Source organism: Pygoscelis adeliae, unplaced genomic scaffold (genome assembly GCF_000699105.1).
Source record: "Pygoscelis adeliae isolate BGI_AS28 unplaced genomic scaffold, ASM69910v1 Scaffold283, whole genome shotgun sequence".
Lineage (NCBI taxonomy): Eukaryota > Metazoa > Chordata > Aves > Sphenisciformes > Spheniscidae > Pygoscelis > Pygoscelis adeliae.
Genome location: NW_008824361.1, coordinates 124688 through 130798, shown reverse-complemented (window position 1 = coordinate 130798; position 6111 = coordinate 124688).

Below are 6111 nucleotides of genomic sequence, written 5' to 3'. Positions count from 1 at the left end.
CACTGTGAATAGCAGCCCACAGGCTTATTCCCCCTTCCCTGTGCTACAGCCATGGCATCAACATGCAGTGATTTTTCTGCTTCCAACCTGTTTCAGCAATTTTCCCCATCAAAAAAAACCCCATATACATTATATTTGAAGCAGAAGTATTGAAGCTGAGTGCTAGCTGTGATTAGGGACCTTCTCATAGCGGCACTTCTCTCCCTCCCCGTATTTTGGATTGCTTTCTGCTATTGGTAGGGATGTTGGAGGTGTGCAGCCCCCCTATAGCGCGTACCATGCAATGTATAAGCATACTTATTCCCAGCAGCGCGGCTTATCCTCTTGCTCCCACCCAGGTTATCTCCTCAGCATTACTCCTCCGCAGGCACCAGGGCCTGGCCCGGCTGCCAGACGGCGGAGCGGAGCGCACTGGGATGCTGGTGGGAACACAAGCCACTACTGTTTGCCACAACAGCCCCTTGTCCCTGTGCCGTCCCTTGCGTTTGGTGACATCGCAACAGAAGAGGAGTTTGAAGGAAGTAACTCTGCAAATGTTTACAAGAAAAATCCTCCCAAAAAGTGAGAGAAGGGGGGATGAAGTGGGAAACCATCCCTCTAAGAATTTCAGGAGAAGGCATTGGAAACAGGCAGCCAGGAGAGGAGCAGCAAGGAGACAGGGGTGGAGGAGCAGCACCAGCAGCCAGTGTCCCCCTGCTCCTGGGGACAGGCTCTGGCCCTCCCCTGGTCCCACGTCCCTCACTGCACTTGAGTCATGCCGAAAGCAGCCAGCATCTGCCCGTTCGCTGTCTTGTATCGGTTCCTCACCCGTGACCCAAGGCCACCTCTCCCCCCTGCCCGAGGAGGACTTCGCCCCTCCAAATAAAGGAACCTGCTCTCCCTCACAGGGGGCAGAAAGAGGCAAAACACCCCCAGAAGAAAGCCTTTTGGTGTGTTTTTCCTCTTTCACCCACCACGATTTGCATTTCGCTTTCGGTTCCCTCCCCGGGGATGGGTGAGCCCCCCTGAGCCACCCTGCCCAAGCCCCATCACCCAGCTGCATCCTCCCCACCAAGCCCCCATTAGCAAATGAGATGATGATGAGGAAGACTTTGAACTGTGAAGAGCAAGGGTCAAATAGTCCCCAGGCAGGAGCTAAGCCCCAAGGGCAGCACAAAACATCCCAGCATGAGGGCACACCTTGGCCAATGGCTCCAGTGCCACCAGCCAAAATCCTCACATGGTCCCGAACTGAGGGACATCAGCTCATTGGAGATCTCCAGGAACAGCTTCCCCCATGGAAGCAGTTTACAGAGGGGAAGGGATAATAAAAACATTTAAAAAAAAATAATTTGGCAGCTGCTTATAATTAAAGAAATGGGATTAGATCTCCCTGCCTGCTGTGGCTGGGCTCTGGGGGAAGTTGGCACTGAGGGACGGCCACTGATTGCTCCTCGGCATCGCAGGGCCGAGCCAAAGGAAGGACCGTGCCGGATGGGACAGCCAGCACAACTGTTTTTTTGCCTAAAAAGCAACCTTGGCAGATCAGATCCAATACCCACCTGGTGCGGGAAACCCCAGAAGCAGCTGCTGCAGTAGGAGGCACGAGCCGCCGCTTCCCACTACTGGGGGCACACACTGGTCCTCGGGGACACCAGGGCCGTGCCCAAGCATCACTCGCTCCTCTGCCTTTGGCTCACACATCCTACAAATCCAGCCATCAAGACACTGCCGGTGACCCCCTTTCCATGCCAAGGGAAGGGGCACCCCCATTCACCAATGAGTTTTTTGTCCCCTGGCCTTCATGTAACTAATCCTTGAGCCATTCCTAAATGGGAAGGCACTACGTCATGCTGCCGGGGCTTGCCCGGCTCCGGTACGTCTCCTTTCCCCCTCGTGCACCACCACTGCTGCCCGTAGGATTTCCTCAGGAAGGAGTTCCTGAATGCTCACACACACAAAACAATCATCAGCTCTAAACCAACAAAAAGCCCTACCACTTTCCTCCTAAACCTGACAGCACACACCAAAATGCACCCCAAGCTGCCACCTCTTGCTTGCTCTCACCCCATCAGGTGCAGAGACACACACCCTCCCTCCTCCCCAAACACACTTGGGTCCCTGTACCCCATCTTTGCTCAACACAAGCACCAAGCGGGACTTGAGGATGCACCCAAGGATCCCACTTCGCTCCCCATCCCCACCTTTTCTTTCCCCTAAGCACCAGAGAGGGATGCTCCAGCACACTCGGACCCACCTCAGCAAGCCCAGCTGCACCCAAAGCCTCCCAGGTGATAGGTGGGGAAGAGGCACCCCCAAAAAACTCATCAGTCTGGGGGCATTTCTCCTGAAAGCAGCCTTTCCCCCATCGCTGCCCATGTGGGACTGAGCCCCAGGCAGTTAAGTGCAGCCCCAAACCAGCACATCGGCACCAAGGTGGGACACAGGTGGGACTGGGGCACCTGAGCCCCACCGCCCCTGGGCTCCCCCCTTCCCAGAGGGGACAGAGACCAGTAGGTACCAACTGAGGGAGAGGAGGGGAGGGAGCAGCTGACATAGAGCCTGCCAGCCCCAAAAACACCAGCTCAGTGTTTGTCCTCCACCCCGCCAAGGGTCACCATGCCATGCCATGCCATGCCATGCCATGCCATGCCTGCCTCTCCTGTTCTCCTCCGAAGCTGGAAAGCCTATTGCTGGTGCTAGCTCCCCCCTTCCCAGAGGGGACAGAGACCAGTAGGTACCAACTGAGGGAGAGGAGGGGAGGGAGCAGCTGACATAGAGCCTGCCAGCCCCAAAAACACCAGCTCAGTGTTTGTCCTCCACCCCGCCAAGGGTCACCATGCCATGCCATGCCATGCCATGCCATGCCATGCCATGCCATGCCATGCCATCCTGCTTCTGCCTCTCCTGTTCTCCTCCGAAGCTGGAAAGCCTATTGCTGGTGCTAAAGTAAATACCAAGGGCTGGTATTTTTATCCAGCCCACGACCAGGCATGCTTTATTTTTGGTGTTTAAACTGCAGGCTTTTTTTGTGGGAGGGGGAGAGGGTGGGGAAAAGGCAGAAGCATGGGAGAAAAAATGAGAGGAATGTTTCTCTGGGAGCAGAGTTTTCCATTGCTTACTTTAAGCCAGGCCAGCGTCTGCAAACAGAAATCACAACCGGAGAGCAGAGCAAGCAGCTGGGGAGAAAGGTGTGCTCATCTCTGCAGTCACTTTGCATCTCCTCCCACCCTACTGTGCTGAGAAAAAACCAAACATACCAGCCCTGGATACCAGCTGGGTGTTATCAAGGCAGGAGTGAAGCTCCCAGCTGAGTAATGGGGCAAACTGGTAAATAAATCAGCTGAACCCAATGAAACAAGGGGGAAACAAGAGGGTGTTTCTATTTTCAGTGTAAAATTAGTAGTGTTTTCCAAATAAAATTTTAGGTTGAGGGGAATGGAGGAGGAAATGGAAGTTGTCAGAGGGGCTTTTCGGCATGGGAAAGGCCTTGATCTCACATGGAAATAAGGAGTTTGGGAAGGATGGATGGAAAACAGGGGCTGGAGGTGGGGTTTGATTTCCAGCTGGTCCCAGACCTGGGCTCAGACCGACATTCCATGATGTGACAGGAGCTTGCTTCGTCCAGGTTTAATCAGTTCCTCAGCTTGAGGGGCACCAGCAAGCAGAGATGCATAATCTGGAGCAGCAGTGATTCATCGGCAGCTGAGTCATGGCTTCCTCTCACTCATTAAAGTTTCTGAAAAACCAAGCACGATCCCTTGGAGCCCAGATATGCCGGATGCCAAACAAAACTAGGAGGTGGCAAGTTCAACCTCCCCCCCCCAAAATGTACTTTTTTCCCACGTCGCATGTGAAGGAGCCGTGGAACTCCTCGCTGCAGGAGACATCCACAGGGTCAGGCATCAAATGGTGTTTATATTCTTTCAAAGCACCCGCTATGGACCACTATGGGGAAGAGAATGCTGGGCTAGACAGAGACGTAGTCTGAATGATTATATTTGTATATTCTTGCATTAATTCTAAGTTTCTTTAAGTCCACCCAATGCTTCCCAACTTGGTTTAATGGTATCGCTACACTCGATGGCATCAAGACTCTCCCTTACGGGTAGCAGCATCACAAGAGGTTTAAATGCTGAGGTCAGCATTATTGGTGCCCACCAGCTCCGCCACTTTGTCGAAGGGGTGCAGCAATGCTCCTGCCTGAAGCCAAGTGGGTGCCAAAATACCATGCTTGGATGGGCCCTCGAAAAGCTAGGGAAGGTGCTCAGACCGGCAGCTCCTCCCTCGGCAAGGCCTCTGCCACATTAAATTAGCAACAAGAAAGCGCCGAGCCCCAGCGGGGCTGTTTGCCCAGGGAACAAAGCAAACCTCCCAGCCGCCGCCGCAGCAGCGCTGCTGGGGATGGGCAGGGCTTTCAGCCTCCTCGACCCCAGGGCTGGGCACCCCCCTGCCCAGTGCCTCCAGCCACACTCACCCTTAGGGACCTCTAATAATAAATTTTTCCAGGCAATCCTATTAAGGGTGGTTTCAAAGGTGACATTACGCTATCTGGTGCTGTAGAGTGGCCAGGTGTCCCCCAGGTGACTGCCAGCACCCAGGTGACTTCTTCTGCATGCCGCGGGAAGGGCGTTTTCGTAGGGTGATGAGGGGGATTTGGTACCTGCAAACAAGGGGACTGCTGCAGCTCAGCGAGGGGGGAGAGCCAGGATGGGATGAGATGGGATGGGGTGAGCCGGGATAGGGTGAGCTGGGAAGGGGTGAGCTGAGATGGGGTGAGCCGGGATGGGGTGAGCCATGAACATGGTACAAAGCCCAGGGATCTCCATCCTGTAGCATAAAACCAAGGAAAAAATTCCTGGTGTTAACAAGCAGCAAATCTTTAGGTAAAAAGGGTTTGGTACTTCCCACAGTACATAAACACCTTGCCAAAGGCTACCAGGAAGCACTTAGCACAAGCTGTAGCCTGCAACGTGTGTTTCTTGGGATCTTTCACCCCTCCAGCCCCAGTGCTAGGATGAAGGCAGCAGAGGCAGCTGGGGCTGGCAGGCAACTTGTCTCCATCCCTTCACCCCTCCTCTCTGCCTCTCTTTCCCCATATTTCCACCGCAGCTCTGCTCCTGGCGCTGGAAGGGCACGGCATTGGGTGCACGGGGCTGTTTTCCAGCAGCCTCAAAGGGTCGGACAGCCCTGGCTATCCCAGCCCGACAAGTTAGCACCAAGGCCGAAATGGAAGAGCAAAGCCGCTGGCTCTAGAGCATGAAGGAGGGCGAGGAGGGTGAGCGCGGGGGTTTTGCAATCCAAAAGGATTCAAGCCGGCCAGAAAGATTCCAGCAAAACATTTTTCTAGTCACAGCTTGCCTGGCTGTCAACATCACAATGCTGCACAGAGACCACTCAGCCCCAGACTGGAAAGCAATTGGGATCTGGTGATTCCTGGATGTCCCTCATACAGAGATAAAAAAGAAATAAGACGGTGAGAAGCAGCAAGTGAAAACTGGGGGGGCAATCCAAATTGCACTGAAATCAAATTTTGAAAATATCAAACCCCTGCACGACCTGGAGGGCCTTCCTCAGGTTGAAATATCATTTATTATTTCCATGGGTGCATAGCACCCATAACGTTGCCGGGTGCTGTTGTGTGGAGGAGAGCATCCCCTGGGGCGTCCCCTCCCGTGGGGATGCTCAGTCACCTCCCACCCTGATGCAGCGTCCCCTTTCCAGGGACAGAGTCTGGGCATCGGGGCGGGGTGGTGGTGATGGCGTGCAGGGTGGCAGTCCTGGCGCTGCGTTTCAGGAGATGGAAGTCTGCCCTGTTCTTAAAAGCCTCCCAACAGGAGCAGCATTGCTGCCCCTGCAAACCACCCCCGCACCCCCCAAAAAAAACTTCTGGGGAAATACCTGCTTCGCTGAAGCCCAGGCCTCCCTCCCGGCAAGGGAAAACACTTTGTTCTCTCCCTTTTCCCAGCAATTTTTGGCATATTTCAGGCCTGGTTTTGTACACACACACACACCCCCCCCACACCCACATGCCTCTTTCCTAGACTAAACAACTCCAACTTCGCCAGCCCGTCCTGAGCACCCGGGGCCGGCAGCGCCCCCGGCCCCCGCGCCCGGGCGACCAACGGGCAC